This window comes from Sebastes fasciatus, chromosome 8 (genome assembly GCF_043250625.1).
Source record: "Sebastes fasciatus isolate fSebFas1 chromosome 8, fSebFas1.pri, whole genome shotgun sequence".
In the NCBI taxonomy this organism is placed as follows: Eukaryota; Metazoa; Chordata; class Actinopteri; order Perciformes; family Sebastidae; genus Sebastes; species Sebastes fasciatus.
The window spans coordinates 29528966-29548305 of record NC_133802.1 but is presented as its reverse complement, the minus strand read 5'-3'; the positions used below and the strand labels follow the sequence as shown (position 1 = coordinate 29548305).

The 19340-nt window shown below is 39.8% G+C and overlaps 1 protein-coding gene across 1 annotated transcript in view; it reads right to left on the bottom strand.

Annotated features, from left to right (window-relative positions):
• The window catches only part of kcnd1 (potassium voltage-gated channel, Shal-related subfamily, member 1), a 73411-nt gene extending 59036 nt beyond the window's left edge, over nt 1–14375 (bottom strand). The window contains exons 1-2 of the mRNA XM_074644860.1: nt 14316–14375; nt 12611–12739 (exon numbers count right to left, since the gene is read on the bottom strand). The gene's annotated coding sequence lies outside the window, so the exon portion shown is untranslated. The remainder of the gene's footprint in view (nt 1–12610; nt 12740–14315) is intronic.
• Nucleotides 14376–19340: the final 4965 nt, after the last annotated feature.

Below are 19340 nucleotides of genomic sequence, written 5' to 3'. Positions count from 1 at the left end.
TCATTTTTGTGGACAAAAGCGGTAGTGTTTTCCCTGGTTTGGTGCTATCACGAAACTTGGGTGCCGATTCGATATTTTTGATAACTTTTTTAACGCTACATGGGAAAAAGTTGAATCATACACTTCTAGGGACTTTTACTTTGGAAAATATCTAAATTAATTCAGTAAAAATGTTTGATTTTCAGCATGTATGTCAAATCTATCAGTCATTGTCAGGCATTATTTATTAAATTTTTTTCCAGCAACCCCAAAAAATCAAAGAATAAAGACATTTCCCTCATAAGTTAGTGGTATTTTCTTTTTCATTTATAAGGGACATGTGATGTTTTACACTTCTGGTGAATATAATCCAATCAATCTTATTTCAATATATGTATTTTGTATAAACAGTTCCCTTTGTTAACACCTTATTTTGAAAAGCTGACGTAGTCACACGTGTATACTTCCTCTAACTTCTCCAAGGCCGTCTCTAGCTCTCCCGTCAGCTCCGTTCTCTTTATACATCCATGGTCAGCTCCATCGGGGCCGTTTGAATGCATTTAACATAAATGTCAGTATATGGGTGCTCTACAGTTGTAGCGTCGGCCCATTTGACCACGGAGATGAGAGTGACGGCCGGCTTTACCACACGTTACCGCCATACGATAATACGATACGATAACGCGATACGATAATGCTTCCTGTCCATGACAGAGTTAGCATGCAGCTTTAGCCGTGATGTCTAGCTCTGCTTTTCCTGGAATGTGTGAAACCCAAAGTGTCTCCATACTTTACTGGATGTGTAGAGTTTACCACTTTGGATTTATATCCCAACTTTTTTCAACTCTCTTAGACTGAACCTGATACTATTGTTTATCTGCTGCTGATGTTTGTTGCCTCCAGCTCACTCAAACACCATCGCTGTGGGAGAAAAGACATTCAGTAAACTAATGATTTACAGTCTTTAAAATGTGAATGTACGTTGTGATGTTGACATTTACTTCATCGCAGGTTTAAACTGGATTTAGAATCCGTTTTTAATTTGAGTCTGAACGCAGAAGGTTCGTTTGGGACACGTGTCGGAGGTCAAGTTTCATTTGTTCCCTCAGAGACGTGAAAGAAAGAAACACAATCAGCTGCAACACTTAGTGAGACAAAACACTGCTAACACACACACACACACACACACACACACACACACACACACACACACACACACACACACACACACAGCAGGATACTGGAGCTGCAAACCTTTGAACAACAAACAGCTAAATGTGCTAGCAGCAAATATAAGCGGTGTACTTGGCATATATAAACAAAACTGTTAGATAGATAGATCGATAGATAGAGACACTCCTAAATGTAGGACGGTATATGTATAATAGCCTACATATACATTGTCCATACTTACATAAATTAGGGTTAATTAAAGTACCATATTCTACATATTTTATGTATGTTTATAAATGTGCCTCCCCTTTATGTCCACATAATGGTGATAGACTTTCATGCTACACGTTTCAAAACTTTTTTTTATCTATGTTGACACATGAAAGTATCATAAACGTTAACATTTAGCCTTACAACACATTAATGTAATGTTTTGCCGTGTTTATGTATGTTAATATATCTGTGAGTCATGAATGTGTGGGACACATGTGACCAGCCAATAACTTAAAGAATCAGTGTGTAGGATTTAGTAGCATCTATCTCACATGATGTGCAGCAATAAGCAGAGAAATAAAGATATTATCTGCATTAGTGAGGACGTTCAGACAAACCCACAAAGACCGCCTGGAGGTACATGTGCAGCATGTGTATATGCCCACACACAGACACGCAACGAGCTGCATACCATGATGGATGTACAGTTAAATATCAATAATGAATGTAAAGAAATGTTGGTCAGCTGTCGGACCGTCACTAACGCACACGCAGCAGCTGGACGGTGCATCAAACTTTAATGATTGTGTGTTGAAAACATTTTACTGTGAAGCTTCTACATGAATGAAACCTTAAAGGAAAATCTCTGGCTCTTCCTCGCCATTGCTGGAGAGATTATATACTGTATGTCGTCCGACCCCAGATAAGCAGAAGCAAATGGATGGATGGATGGATGGATGGATGGATGGATGGATGGATGGATGGATGGATGGATGGATGGATGGATGGATCTGGAAACAGCTGATCAGTCATGTGAGTTAAATGTTTGTTACGTCAGAATTTATTCAGCAAAGGTGTTTCCATATTCTTTTTAGCACATCAACTCTTTTGCAAAAATGGCAAAAAAACACCTCAAGAGAGCGTAACAAACTATTTTTTCGCAACTGAGGATTTTTTTAATGAACATTGCTGTTTCCATACGGCTTTTCTAATGTGATACTTCAAAATAAGCATACAGATATGTTCATAGAAATGAGCCCTAACCCTCTGCCGAGATTTCCACTGAAGACTTGATTAGACACAATAACAAACGGGATCAAGCAAAGGGAAAAGAAAAACATTTAGTTACTCTTTAAAGGTCCATCATCTCTCATCTCTCCCTTCTAGCGATTTCTCTCCATACAGATTATTCTGCTTTTATTCTTCCAGCTTCTCAAATCTCTCTCTCTCTCTCTTTCTGTCCATCTTTAGGATATTTTTCTTGTCCACACCACCAAACACAACCAGCTAACCACATCATCATCATCATCTGCTCGACTCGCCTTCAGGCTTCACTTTAGTTTGGTCTCTTTGCTTGTTTTGCCTGTTTTATGTTCTTCCGACTCCTCGGCGAACGGCTTCGTCACAGGGTCTTTGAACAGAAATGAAGATGAACGAGCTCATTTACCAACAGAACACGCGTGTGTTACTGTCGCGAGTACTACCGCGTTGATTACCTGCTGTACAGAAGGTGATGTAACACTGAAACCTGAACACAGCTGCCTGAAGGAAGAAAACTATCTGATGATGTTCTTTAGTCAGCAGGAATCCTCCATTTATACCTAATGGGCTGTTACATGAAAAACACGGGGATGGTCCTTTAAAAGAGCACTCCATTGATTTAGTATTAAACACTATAAGACCTTTTCTATAAGGAGTCAAAATAGATTCAGCAGAGACAATGGGGGAAGGAGTACTCAGGTCCTTAACTGCAGTAAAAGTATTAATACCACAATGTGAAAATATTCCACTACAAGTAAAAGTCTTGCAAAGTCAAGCCTTACTCAAGTAAAAGTGTGTAATCATCTAAATGTAGTTAAAGTGGTCTCCAGTAAAAGTACTTCTGTGTCAGCAGAATGTTCCCTGTCAGTGTTTCTTATTATCTTTCTGATGTTTCTGGATTAATATTACAGTTGCATTAATGAGTATGTTGCATTTTAACTCATTTATATCCTGTTGGCTAATTTAATATACAGCAATGCATTATGGTCTATAAGATCATCATTATGTTTGAAGTGTCGCTGTCCTGTGAGATCCACGTATCTCTAAAAAAGTCAGAAGACAGCCTGTTTTCAGCTTTGTGACGATGCATTTTCCAGCCGATCCAAGAGGCTTTTTAAAGAGTTTATTAAGCTTCAGAAGGAGGATTCATTCAACATCAACACATCTGGAGATACCTGTTTTTACCTGACTGACTTTGGAACCATCGTGCATTTAGAAAGAACATTTTGTTGAATGCATCAATCTGGTGGACTTTGAGAGCTAAATTAAGAGATTAGATCTATGACGAATTTTGTGCTCTTAAACACATTGGTTGTATAGATATGAAAGGTGATGATGATGATGGCTAAAAAACTCATCGCCGCACTGATGACAGTCCGTCCCGGTTGATAGTCGCGCTGAGAGCAAGGAGCCACGGGCAAACTGAACAAATCATGTGTCGTGAGCCTCTCCTCTCTTTCTTTCTCTCTTCGCCGTCTTTTCTTCCCACTTGTGGCAAAGATTGAGCTATAATTGTGTTGACTTATTTATACTGTATTGGAAAGACGGGAAACACCAACACACACACACACACACACACACACACACACACACACACACACACACACACACTCACAGATAGAACAGTGGAAAAATCAATGGTTAATCAGGTGTTTGGAGGGGCGTTTGGACTCCGGGGACAGTTTGTTTAAGTCCCCATTACTCCTGCACTCCCCTGGGTAAACTTAACAAACACACACACTTTAGTTTGTGTGTGCTTCTCATGATCAGTCAGGAGACAGATTATAACGACCGAGACACTTTCATTTATTCTGTTTCCTGTTTTACTGTATTTTCATAATAAAATGAAATGCATCGTTAAGGTTCCTCTGTCGTGATAAGTAGGTCAGTAACTCAGTACATTTACTCAACACTTTACTTAAGTAAAATTTTGTCCTACCTGTACTTTGAATATTTCCTTTCCTTTTTCCCATTATTTTACACTTCTATTCCTCTACATCTCAGAGGGAGACACTGTACTTTTTACTGCACTAAATTTATTTGACACTTTTTACATAAACATATATGCTTATATGATATGGTGCAGTACTACACTGCTAATATACCCAGTAGTATACAAAGTATTTGAAATTGGAGTCACATTGATGTATGGAGGACAGAACCTGCCAAAATAAAAAATAAATTAATAAATAAATAAATGATTTGATAAATTAATAAATGTCATTAAATGCAGCAAAAATATTAAATATATAATATATATAGTATAACCATTATTTAATTGATAAAATGTGACATAAATATTGTATATTTTTGTTTTAATTTGCTTCTTTATTTATTTATCTTTCTATTAATTTCCTTATTTATTTACTCTTCTGTTTACTTTTACTTTTATTTACATATGTATTTATTTGTATTAAATGTTGAATTTATTTTTTATTTGCATTTATTTATTATTAATATATTTTTGCATTTATTTATTGTTTTTGTATTTATTTCTTATCCATTTTATATTTATCTTTAAATGTGTGTACTTTTTTAATCCATGTCTCCCTATTGATGAACTACAACATTAAAATGCTCTTATTTGTTGATTATATTTTATTATTAATCTGTACAATATTTGATTCTGAATTGTACTGGAGTAGAAATATAAAATATAAAAACTCAGTATCATAATATTCTATAATAACATAACACTTTGAATGGAGCCAATCTGCATAATGAGTACTTTTACTTTTGATACGTACATTTTGCTGATAATACTTCTAAGTTGGGTATTTTTAGAACATGTATTAGTATTTTTACTGAAGTAAAGTACTTCTTCTACCACAACTTGTTACTTCACAGATATTTGGTTCAGTTTTCTGGTTCTTTAGTTCCTATTATTTATTATGTTTTATCGTCAGACATTGAATGTTTGACTGCAAGAAGAAGCAGAAGAAGGAGGAGGGTCAGAGGCGGAAAGGCTTTTTGTGGATGTATTGATCGTAAGAGGAGACACACTCTGACTCTGTGTGTGTGCGTGTGTGTGTGTGCGTGCGTGCGTGCATGCGTGCGTGCATATGTGTGTGTGTGTGACCTCATTAATAATTCAGAGTGGCCCAGTGCAGTCTGGGAGGAGGAAGGAGAGTGGGGAGGACGGAAAACAGGAATCCAGAGAAGGAAGACGAACACACACACATGAATGATGATATTTCCTCGTCTGTAGTGTGCGTGTGTGTGTGTGTGTGTGTGTGTGTGTGTGTGTATGTGCGTGTAGTGTGTGTGTGTGTGTGTAGTCTCTATATATAGGCAGCAGTGCTGAGTGGACTGACATTTCCCAGACAAACAGGGAACTCCCAGACGTCTTCAGAGTTCACCGAGAGGAGACCAGTCACAACACTGACCGGTCAAACTAACTAAGTACTCAGGTCTTTAACTGCAGTACAAGTACTAATACCACAGTGTACAAATACTCTGATACAAGTAAAAGTCCTGCATTCAAAATCTTACAGTACAAAAGTATCATCAGCATCAAAATAGACTTAAAGTACAAAAAGTAAAAGTACTCATTATGCAAAGTATATATATTACATTATAATTATAATATTTAATGACGTTATATACTGCTGATAGTTTAATCTATAATAATACATCATCATTTATTAGTTTATTAGATTTTGTTTTAATAATCTGAAGCTGTAAAGTAACTAAAGCTGTCGGATAAATGTAGTGGAGTACAATATTTACCTACATTAGATGTAGTGGAAAGTAGAAAGTAGCAGAAAATGGAAGTACTCAAGTAAAGTACAAGTACCTCAAAACTCAAAGGTGCTCAATACGGAATTGGGAGTATTTTTATTTTTTGCTTTCACATGGCTCTCAACATGGCGACGGCTTTAAAACGCCTTAAAATGTGTTAAAGCACCTGAAGTCATAGAAAATATAATCCACAACATTTTCCCAGAATATGAACAGTTCACACCTGTGAAGTCAAAATTGTCAAAAACTGGCTTTTATTTTCATTTCCAGGTAATTTCCCACGACTCCAAATCAAACCAAAGTCTCACAAAATCAAAAATAGTCACTCCCGCTGGGAGTCGATGACGAACAGCTGCAGGGACTCGGTCATCATCAGCCCTCCGTCCTCCTCACTGCTCTGACCTTCCCCTCTGCAGTCAAACATCACAGTCACTTCCTGTCGGCCGCTGCCGTCAGGTTAACACTCATCCAAAAAACCTCTTCACACCATCGCTGTGCTTCCTGAATCAGTTCCTCCGAGCTGGTCGAGGTCCGTAAATATTCAGGACGTCACAACCGCCCTCAGAAAGATTCTTACTCTGCTTCAGTCACTTGTTCCAGATTTGGTCACATTATTTAAGCAAGAAAGAAAACCGAACATACTACATGGCCAGAAGGACATATGTGACGGCGTGACGGAGCCTTCAGTGTGGCGGCCCCCACCCTCTGGAACGCTCTCCCAGCACAAATCTGTAATTCTGCATCTATGGACACCTTTAAATAACTCCTGAAAACCCGTCTGTGCACCGCGGCCTGTGGACTTAGCTAACATGCTGGACAGCCAGGATCATGCCAGCGCTAGTCAGTCACAACAGCATCCTATAGAGAGGTAAAGTCCCGCCCCTTCAGGTGGACCCCCATGGGACCTTCGAAAAAAAATATGTAGTCAACAGAGAGAGACATATATTATTTTTGATCCCGTTTTAATTGTGATGTTTATGAATTTAAAAGATCATTTTGCAAGACAAAAAAGCCTCTCAAGACGTCATTAAACGAACACACAGTCAGTATGTCATACCGCTGTTTGTTTGCTCTTAGCAGCGATATTTAAAGCCATCGGACAAATTGCCAAATTATATTTTTATAGGGAGACAACCGTTATTTCCTTCCTCACAGCGTCCCTGTCATCACGCCGCCACCCACATCTCAATTTTCCTCTAAAGCAGAAGAGTCACTCGCCATCATCGGTCATAAGTTTAAAACTCATCTCATCAGCAAACACTTCACGACGGCGCTCCCGTCATCCCTGTTGAATCACAATCTCCATCTCCAATAACGTCCTGCCTGTCTAATAGTCTGGTCTGAAGCCTCCAGAGAGAAAAACTAATAAACTCACTGACTGTGTGGATGTATGTAATAATATATAATATAATGATGATGTATGAAGTGAAGCCGGACAGTAAAGGAGCAGCAGTGAGTATGAAAAGATCACATTTTTAATAACATTGTTTTCTCCGTAACGCTCCGTCCTCTGTGCAGCCAACAACACAGAAATCATTGGGCGTGAACCAATCAGAGGGCAGGATTTCAGTGAGTAATTAATCTGATATGGCCTTGTGTTTGCCTCTGCAGTGGATCTGACAACTGGTGCTAACGTGGCGTGTAGCCAGCAGCTAAGTGTTTGTTTCATGTCTAATTTATATGAGTTCCTTCTCAATGAATGATTCATGCAGAGGTGTAAACAGTTCAGCAGAGGTTAGCCTGGATTAGCTTAGCGGTGCCCTGCCACACCTGAGTGCCAGGTGGTTCTGTGGGATTCAATGTCGAGCTGCTGCTGCTTCACATACAGAGCAGTTCTCACACCCAACTCGTTAAATGCTGTTGGGTAAATAATGCCCATTTAATATGTATTGCGATTTTAAAGTATTGATGAGTTGCAATTTTTGTTAACTTTTTTAACACTAGACCACGGGGAAAAAGTTGAATCATACACTTCTAGGGACTTTTACTTTGGAAAATATCTATATTAATCCAGTAAAATTGTTTGATTTTCAGCATGAATGTAGTCAGAGATGTCCTGAAGTCAAATATATCAGGATCATTGTCAGGAATTATTTGTTACTTTTTTTACACCGACCCAAAAATCAAAGAATAAAGACATTTCCCTCACAAGTTAGTGTTATTTTCTTTTTAATTTATAAGGGACATGTAATGTTTTATACTTCTGGTGAATATAATCCAATCAATCTTATTTCCATATATGTATTTTGTATATACAGTTCCCTTTGTTAACACCTTATTTTGAAAACCGGACGTAGTCACATGTGTATACTTCCTCTAACTTCTCCAAGGTCGTCTCTAGCTCTCCCGTCAGCTCCGTTCTCTTTATACATCCATGGTCAGCTCCATCGGGGCCGTTTGAATGCATTTAACATAAATGTCAGTATATGGGTGCTCTACAGTTGTAGCGTCGGCCCATTTGACCACGGAGATGAGAGTGACGGCTGGCTTGACCGCACGTTACCGCAATACGATAACGTTTCCTGTCCATGACAGAGTTAGCATGCAGCTTTAGCCGTGATGTCTAGCTCTGCTTTTCCTGCAATGTGTGAAACCCAAAGTGTTTCCATACTTTACTGGACGTGTAGTGTTTACCACTTTAGATTTAACATGTGAGGGTGCAGGTCGGATCCACGCAGACCCTCCGCCGTTTTCTTCGTTTCTCGTTTCGGCTCGCGGCGGTTTGTTTTGGTTGAAGGATACAGAACGTATATGACGTCACGTTACTCAGACTACAACAATAAAAGCGGTAACTTCCTTCTACCTCCACATAGACTCAAATGGAGCAAATATATTGATTCTGGCATAAAAAAATCAATTTCAAAGTCGTAAAAAACAATAAAAAACAATCGCAATACATAGATGAATCAATTTTTTTTCACACCCCTATCACATACCGCCACTTGGTCAGTGCCCCACAGCGTTTTCATGTCCGTCAAAAACACTTTCAGAAACAATACAAGAGCAAATGAAGACAGAATGAGGAGGTAAAGTGACCGTGGTGGTTAAAAGCAGGTCTCGTATTACAGATTTGAAAGGATTCTGATTCAAGAAGTGGATTTGATACTGGATTCCACCACAATCTCAAAGCCCTGAAACATGATTAATATTTTATCTTATCGTGTGTGCACAAGTTATGATATAGTATCTCATCTTGTGAGTACAAGATAAAGAATATATATACATTTTTGGGACTTTGTTGGCTCTGCAGAATGATTCAGATCCCTAAGAGTGATATGAGCTGAGAGACCAGTGGCTTTGTAGAAGAAGAGTCCTGCTGCAGGAGAATTGGAGGACAGACAACTTCAGTGTGTACCCTGATAACATCGAGACTTGATATCCATCTACTGTTAACTCTCTCTCTCTCTGTGTGTGTGTCTATGTCTCTCTTTCAGAGACAGAGGATGTTGGCTGAGGGCGGCACAGTGACCCACAGTTTATAATTTAACACTCATGAATGATAGATGAGACACTCACACAGAATGAGCCAAATTCAGACATAAAGTTCTGCATTTAAAAGCTGAAAGAGGGAGTGGAGAGAGGGGGGGGGGGGTAAAAAGATATGGATTGAGAGAAAGAGAGAGGGAGAGTATAAATCGAAGGAGAAAAAGACAGTAAGTGGAAAGAGAGGAGGAGGAAGAGGAGTTTTACTATGTGTAGATTTATGTATTTAAAAGCAGGAAGAAGTGAAGGAGAGGGGGAGGACGGGAGAAAAAGGGGAGGAAGGAAGTAGCAGTAATCGTAAAAGTGGTGGTAGTACAGTAGTAGTAGTAGTAGCAGCAATAGTTCAATTAGTAGTAATAATATTAGTAGGAGTACCAGTAATAGTAGCAGCAGTATTAGTTGCAGCAATAGTAGCGGTAGTAGGGGTAATACTGTAGTACTAGTGGTAAAAATAGTTGTTGGGGTATGTAGCAGTTGTAGTAATAGTATTAGATGAAGCAGTAGTAGTTGGGGTGGTAGTACTATAGTAGTAGAAGTAGTGGTAGTGATAGTAAAATAGTAATAGCATCTGCAGTTGTAGTAGAATTAGTCCTGGTAGTAATGGTACCACTAGTAGTGATGTAGTAGTAGTACTGACGTTGGGTAGTAGATGCACACTAGGAAGGAGATTCTCTCCTAGTCCAGACCCTCCATGTTTTTAGTAGTAGTAGTACTGTAGTAATAGTACAGTAGTAGTAGTAGTACTGCAGTAATAGTACAGTAGTACAGTAGTAGTAGTAACACTGTAGTAGTAGTAGTAGTAGTAGTAGAAGAGGTGATGTAGTAGTAACACTGAGAAGCGGAGATGAGAGGAGTAACGGTAATAAAGGATGTAGGAAAGAGGATTCAAGAGAGAGATGAAGACAAGGAAGTAGAAAGAGGGAGAGAGGAGGAAGAGGAGGAGGAAGAGAGGGATGAAAGGTTTGGATCGATAGAGAGAGGGAGATAAAAAGGAACTTAAATATTAAAAAAGAGGTATAGGAGGGCAGGACGTGTATTAGGAGGAGGAGGAGGAGAAGGATGAAGACCGACGCTGCATTTGAAAGCAGAAGCTGCTAAAATTCAGCTGTTGAAATTCTTGGAGTCTCCACCCGTCTGGGACAGACCGACTGCAGACAGCTAACACACCCTGAGCGACACACCCTGTCAGTGCAGGCTGGCGCCCCGATATCTATATCTTTTCATAACATATAAACATACATCTGTGCCAAATTTTTTGCTTTTATCGCAAAATGCAAAATTGTTATGTTTAACTGCCCCGCTAGTAGAGTCAACAGTCATACTTGCCAACTCTCCCAATTTTCCCAGTAGACTCGCGTTTTTCTTTGCTCTCTCCCGGTTTCCTCCCGGGGTCACAATTCTCTTTGGGTTTCACACATGACCAGGAAAAGCAGAGACATCATGTATACGAACTACAATGCATTACTTTTTGTAAGTTTAGCTACGAACGGTGCATGAGAACAGCCTCCAAAGCTACAATCCTGAACGCTAAGCTTTCTGACCTTGACCCTGAAGTCTGAACTCTCAAACAGCCTTTTAAAGACACGAGGACCAGACAACATGTCCTCACTGTGGAGGTCGAAACCTCTAATCGTTCCTCACAAAGACAGAAGTACAAGAGTGCTCACACACACACACACACACACACACACACACACACACACACACACACACACACACACACACAGCGCAGCACAATATATGAGCATGCAGTCAAACAGATGCAAATCCTCACACACACTGGCACGCAACTGTGTGCAGAAACACACACACACACACACGCACACAGGAGAAGGTCAGCGGGTGGTCGTGTTACATTTGAGAGAGCGAGTAGGCACTTCCTTCTCACGCAATCCTCCATCCCTCTCACACACACACACACACTCATTCATATTCACTCATCTTTCACTCATTCATGCACTGAATGTCTTCACTGTGCAGAAAGTTGCAGCTCCGTCCTTTAGCCAGGTACCCAGAATGCATCACTACAGTGAGCGAGGCATCAGTTGTGATGATGTGTTTGGTGCAGAAGAGATGAAAATGTGTTCCCACTCTTTGAGCTCATCATGATGTTAATAATAAAGAGTGGGTCCGTTCATTTCAAGTTTTTCTATCATTCTGTAGCTTCCCAGTGGTGTTCCTGATGTATTTAAATCCCCAATATTCACATTTTGGACAAAGTCAAAAATGCTATTTTCCCTTTAAGTCTTTCTAAAAACTTTATCCCACATGACCTGACGTAGGTTTCTGCGTGATGACGCTGCTACATGTACAGTATATATACATCCTTATAGTCAGTGTATTAACGCTACACACAGTAACTTAGATGGCGGTTGGCATGACAAATATGCTGCTTTATGCAAACGATGTATATATCTATTATTGGAAATCAATTAACACATTATCATAAAGTGGGCATGTCTGTAAAGGGGAGACTCGTGGGTACCCATAGAACCCATTTTCATTCACTTATCTTGAGGTTAGAGGTCAAGGGACCCCTTTGAAAATAGCCATGACAGTTTTTCCTCTCCAAAATTTAGAGTAAGTTCGTAGCGTAATTTAACCTCCTTCGTGACAAGCTAGTATGACATGGTTGGTACCAATGGATTCATTAGGTGTTTTAGTTTCATATGATACCAGTATCTTCACTCTAGATTTAAAACAGAGCCTGCTACAACCTACAAACTTGCCTTAACGCGTTATCATCGCGTTCACTTTGACAGCCCTACTATTTATTTATTCTTTTTAAGCAGTTTGTTCTTTACTTTTGATGTTTTTTTGAGGTTTGTATTTGCTGGTTGATTTTTATTTTAAGTTTTTTGGTTTTGAGCATCTTTGTTAGTTATTTTCATGTTTTATGGATGTTTCTTCACATGAACCCGCAGACAGCTGTCATTAGTTTCCTCCCTCGTCACTGTGTGTTAGTTTGTGTGTCTGGTACCTTTTGTTTTTGCTCCATGTGTCCTTGTGTCCTTGCATCCTTGTGTCCTTGTGTCCGTCTCCTCTGCTAGGGTTCTGTCTCATGTCTCCACGTTGCTGCTCGGAGCTCTTCATCACTTCATCTTCAGCTCTGATCAACACAAACAGTCAGAGAGAGACAGAAGATCAGCTGGAGGAAGAATCTTCACAAAATCCACCTTCTTTCAGTCCATGTTGGATCTTGTGTTACCATGTTTGTTGTTGTGTGCTTCACTGCCTCATTATTGTTTTATTTTTTTATTTGTTTTTTGAATGATTTCTTCCTCTTCTGATGATGTCTCAGTGACAGTAAATATTTTCAGATCATATTTTCAATCAGCGATGGAAGAAGGATGAATATTTACCGCACTAGAAATGTGAGGAGGTGCAAAGGACAAATGAAAGGACAACCAGAGAAAGGATGGAGGAGGAGAAAGGAGAGAAGGAACAGAGAGAGGGAAGAGAGAAATGAGAGGAGGGGTCAAAAGGAGGGAAGAGGAGAGGAGAGGAGAGGAGAGGAGAGGAGAGGAGAGGAGAGGAGAGGAGAGGAGAGGAGAGGAGGGGTGAGGATTGATGAGAGGAGAAAATAAATGAGACAGGAGGGGATGACAGGATGAGAGGAGGGTAAAGAGCAGGAGGTGAAGTGAAAGAAGAGATTAGAGGAGAGGAGAGGAGGTGAAACAGTAGCAGACAGGAGGGGCAGCGTGGAGGAGGAGGAGGAGGAGTGATGTGCGCCTGAAATCTGAGTTTTATCTCTTTACTTCTACACTCTTTGTTCTGGTGTCGGACTCTGGAGGACCATTTCTGTGTCAAATTCTTGATTTCTTAATTAAGTAGCTGTGTAATAAGCGTGATAATGTACAGCTAGCGGGTCATTCTTGTGAAATAAGCCCTGACAGCGCGCATCGGGGTCGCATCGCTCTGTCGGCTCGCTGTACATCATCCCTTACATACAGTATAAGGTGCTTTCAGACAGCGGGGAAACAAATGTCTGAAATCATCCTTTAAGCCGTCTACACATGATCAGCGGTAAAAACTCTCTGTGCTGGCTGTGTTGTTATTTTTCTAAGGGGAGAGCGGTGCAGCCGGACTAAGCTGAAGCACTACCCTCTGTGTGGGGCACCGCTCGAAAATGCCACCGAGCCCTGCGCTCAAGGTTCAAATTATTTCAACTTTGACCTCGGTTGCCACTGACCTTTCGAAGTGCAACGCACAAGATAACACAAACATATGTGAGGTTACACATGGTGTAAAATAAATCTATTTTAAGTGTCTACTACTAACAGAAACACGTTGAAATAATCCTCATATATCATGCTTTGGTGGTTACACAAAGTAAACAGGACTACGTTGCTGTCTTGCTGCTGTCTTGACAGAGCGCTCTGGGATGCTTTCGCAGTGCTTAAGTGGTACTGCAGTGATAAGCCATTATCAATTTGCAGAGTTTACAGAGCACCACATTGTTGGGTTTCTGTCTAAAATACTTCCACACATTAAAGGAAAGTTTTTTTTAGCTTGTTCTCCGGGGAAATGCATGCTTTGACTGGGTGCAGCCATTCTTGTGACGAAACTGCAGCATTATCCGTGAAGAGCACAGAGGCCCCCTGTTCCCCTGTGGTGGTCAGCATGTCCCAAGATCAAAAATAAAAAACTAAAGAAACATCCAAAAAAGTGAGCTGAGGACTCACCGTCAGAGTCTCTGAGCTACGAGGAGGTCGGCTCCGGAAGGATTCCTCTGGTGCCTGAAAGAACGAAGGAAACCACATGTCAAACCTTACTTTTTGATATTGTGAAAGGTCAAATGAATAGAAAGATGGACCATAAATCGCTGGAAAGGGCAACTTCTGACGATTAATTTAATATATGATATGTAGGGTCATGTGACTACAGTCCCAGGGTACTGACGCCAAAAGACAAGGAATCACCATTTCCTTCTGGTTTAACACATTAGTGGTGAATGCAGGGTGTCAATGACGGTCCTCACAAGTACAGAAGTACAGACGAGTGTGAGGACGGGACGATGATGTAACAGGGCTCTCTAATCGCCCCGGGAAACCAGGGGGTTGCCGCGGCGATCCCCACATGTCTGACAGAGCGGGAGAGAGAAGTGGAGAGAGTGGAGGTGGAAGTCGGGTTACAGAGTTTAAAAGATTCACGAGTTTTCTCCTGCAGCAGTCCGCTAAATATAGACGACAGTGAGTGTGTGTGTGTGTGTGTATGTGTGTAGATGTGTGTGTGTGTGTGTGTGTGTGTGTGTGTGTGTGTGTGTGTGTGTAGATGTGTGTGTGTGTGTGTGTGTGTGTGTGTCCGTGTGCGATGACAGAATCCCTCAGTTGGTTTTCGTAACAGAAACCAACAACATGTCTGACAACACGACTCATGAAAGAAAACATGCTCTACGGTCTTTTCTTCATCACCAGAGAGGACAGTAAACGCATCACCATAAAGGACAGTGAACGCATCACCAGGGAGGACGGTAAACACATTGCGAGAGAGGACAGTAAACACAACACTAAAGAGGACAGTAAAGACATCGTGAGACAATCAATGCATGTCTGGAGAGGACAGTGAATGCACCACCGTGTCATCCTCTCGTGTTGTTTTATTGTTTATTTGTTTGAAGCCAAACAGTTGAGCTCAGGTAAACTTTACACTACTGCCTTGAACACACACATTAACACACACACACACGCACACACCCCCCCCCCAGTCAGAGTGCAGTGTGGCCCCCAGAGGCCTCGGCGTATTGATTGGACTCTCAGTGTGTAATGAGAGCCGCTGCGTTTGTTTTTAGCTTCAGAGTGGGAGGACAGAGATGTGGCACTGCGGCAAGACACACACACACACACATTAATAAACACACAGCCAACAACACACACACACACATACATGTATAGGTCCAATCAGAGATGTCCATGTCTTTATATAGACACACAGTCAGCAGTGTAGGAGGCTGTAATTGAGAAGAAACAGCCTGAGGTCTGATTACAGCTCCCCTCACTTCTTCTCTTTCTTCTTGTAATTTGTCTTTTGTTCATTTCTTTTCTGTCTTGATTCTATTTGTTCTTTTATTTATTTTTTCTCTGTTTCTGTTTTGTTATTCAGTCAGTTTCAGGGGCTGTGTCTGAAATCACTCACTACTCACTTTATAATGGACTATATAGTGAGTTCGCCAATTTGTAGTGCTGTTCGAATGTATAGTGAGAATTATTATACCCTATTATCAGTGACTCTCAAAGTGGGGTCCGGTAGGGCTCGGACGATCCATCTATCTCCCGATTCTATACTATCACGATACTTAGGTGGCAATTCGATATGTATTGCAATTTTTAAATATTGCGATTTCTAAGTATTGCTATTTATTGTGATTTTTGTGAACTTTTTTAACACTAGACAGTGAGAAAAAGTTGAATTATACACTTTTAGGGACTTTTACTTTGGAAAATATCTAAATTAATACAGTAAAAATGTTTGGTTTTCAGCATGTATGCAGTCAGAGATGTCCTAAAGTCAAATATATCAGTTGTTGTCAGGATTTATCTATTCTATTTTTTACAGAAACTCAAAAAATCAAAGAATAAAGTAGCTGAACTGAGAAAATATGACGACAGTTATATCGAGCGACAGCGACGGGAGACCAAAAATGTGTCATGTATCTTCAGGTGCTGGCAAACGAAGCCATGAAGCCGGCCAAGCTAATGCGACATCCCTGAATATCAGGGCAGAACAACGTGGTGTTAAGATGATTCAAATTGAAATGTGTTTCTGTTTATCACAATCAAACAGGTCTGAAGTATTTAAATTGAAAAGTTTTAGAATACAAATAGTTCTAATGGCATCTAAGAGTACAAATGGGCCCCGGGGTCCCTGGTTAAAACTAATCATTAGTTGCAGCCGCAGTGTGTTTAGTGCTCAGGTGAGTGTGTGTGTTGTTGTCTCTTTTGTTGTGTGTGTGTGTTCAGACATCAGAGCCAGACTGACCAGACTACCAGGTCTCATGACCCCCCATCTCTCTGCTATGTGATCTGATTGGTTTTAATGAGGTTCATTAGTGCAACAGGATCCTGTTCCCTCCTGTTGGCTCACTCTCAGGACACTTTAACTTTATACTCAAAATCAGTTTTATTGTAATATTAAAATATATACTGTATATACATATGTTAAAGTCTGAATATGGGAAAGATAAGCTGATGTTTCTTCTTCTTTGTTGTTGTTTGTCATTATTGAATAAAAATCTGAGCTGAATGGGATCAAATAACAATCATGGTTCAGTTTTCATCAGGTCATCAGGTTCAGTGGGCACAGTCTGAAATGTTCCACTACTGGAGACAGAAAGTGATACGAATTTTTTAAACAATTTTAAAGCCTGTTATCTCTTTTTCCTTCTGTGCCATAGAGCTCCGTTGTTGTCCTTTTCACATATTTTTCGGACATTTTTCACATATTTTAATAATAATTTTCAGATATTTGTACTAATAAAAGTAAAATACGTGAAAAAGTAGTGAAAAATATAAAAAATTATTAGTAACATGTTTGAAAAATATTGGTGAAAAATGACTGAAAAAGTAGGGAAATATCAGAAAAACATGTAAAAAATGTCTGAAAAATATGTGGAAAAAAATCTGAAAAAAATCAGAAAAACATTTTAAAAAATGTCCAAAAACTATGTAAAATATATCAGAAAAATGTGAAAAAATATGTGAAAACTATGCGAGAAATATCAGAAAAACGTGAAAAATATGTTAAAAATTTAAGAAAAAACTGTGTAAAATATCAGGAAATGATTAATATATGTGAAAAAATGTGTGAAAAATGTGAGGGAAATATCCAAAAAGCTAAGAGACAGACAGGAAATCAGACAGCATTGACAAACATGTTGGTTTGAACATGAGATTTCCTTTGAGATAAAGTTCTTTCTTATCTGTGAACTTGTAACAAGCATTCTTCACTGTTTTTTTATTATTCACTGATAGATTGAAAGAAAGTGATAATTAATCACAGCCCTACAGGAGTCCTCCTCCACCTATTTATCTCTCCTGCATCAGTACAGCAGACAGCCAGATCTTGAACACTACACGCTGATGTCTAATGAGTGTTTAGTCAAACAAAACGCCGCAAGCCTCACAGCTGGCAGACAGGACTCGTCCTCAACACGTCTGACAGCCGAGCACAAACTGAATGTGGGGATGAAGCCAGAGCTCAGACAGATTGTCGTCTCAGCGCGGCACTGACTGATCCACAGGTAGATAAGGACGACAGGTAGACTGATAGACACACGCTCAGCGACATAATGAAGCCAACGTTGGCCCTGAACGCCTCGCAGACAGATCCACAGCTGAGCTGACACACAGGACGCAGACAGGACATTTAATGATGACTGAATACAAGATAACTACTGAGATAGTGAAGATCGTCTACTGCAGTAAAAGTACTATTACCACACTGTGAACATTTTCCACAAGTAAAAATCCCAAAAATATGTGAAAAATGTCTGAAAAATATGTGAAAATGTTACAAGTAAAAGTCCTGCATTCAATCTGTCTGAAGTAAAAGTATGTAAACATCTAAATGTAGTTAAAGTAGTCTCCAGTAAAAGTATAGATGTGTAAGTAAAATGTTCCCTGAGTGCAACAATAATAATCGAGATTCTCATTTTGATCAGAATCTTGCAGCTCTATGACGTTTATTTCTTTAACACAGAGTCTGCTGCTTTAGTTTATTAGACAGTGTAGAAAACAAGCGAGCACAGTGATTTGAAAATGAATATAACTAAATCAGATTAATCAGCAGCCAGACTGAGGAGGTGTTTTATTTCTGTACAGTACAGAAGGTCCCACAGACAGACAGACAGACAGGATGAGGTTACAGCAGGAAAGAACAAACTGACAGTCTGTACAGGTAGATGGACAGGTGAAGAGACAGGTAAGACTCATGTGATCATGTTGCTGTGGTGTGTGACGGTACAGTCTGATACAAAAGAGAGGATCAGCAGGGCAGACAGGCAGAACCACAGACGGCATCAGGTTTCTACTGGATCAACGTTTCCACTGAGACACAGACAGGCTGAGACAGACAGACAGTCTGAGACACAGACAGACAGACAGACAGACAGACAGACAGACAGAGCAACAACAGTTTATCACAACACAAAGAAAAACAACAAATCTCAGCGGAGAATCTGCCACTGAAGATTATCTAGAATTAATTAAACCTAAAACTGTTAATTGACAAATCAATTACTCCACTAATCATTCTAAAATTCAAACAATATATAATTTGACAGCAGCAAATCTTCACAGTGAAGAAGAACCACAGAATTGTCAATTTAAAACCCGGAAGCTAGAAAACCTTTTTGGATACGAAACGCCGCCGCTGCCCTCTTGAACTGAAAACGCTTATTATATTTATAATATTGTATTGTTCAACAAAGGCCATTTCGGTAGAGACATTCAAATTATGATGATAGAATAGAAATAATTTAGTTTTACTTTTGTAAGGCACTTTGTAGGCGGACGTTTTACTGGCGTCCGGTAGTCGCTTTCAGTCCGAAATGGCGGCTCTGCTGCTGGGCGCTGATGTTGCATCGGTATCCATGGCAACAACACACAGATGCCAGTATTCCCTACACATACCGCTAGTCAACAATATTAAAGTATGCGGGCATTTCGATGATAAATATACAAAAAAACGCATCAAAAAGGTACGCAACAAAT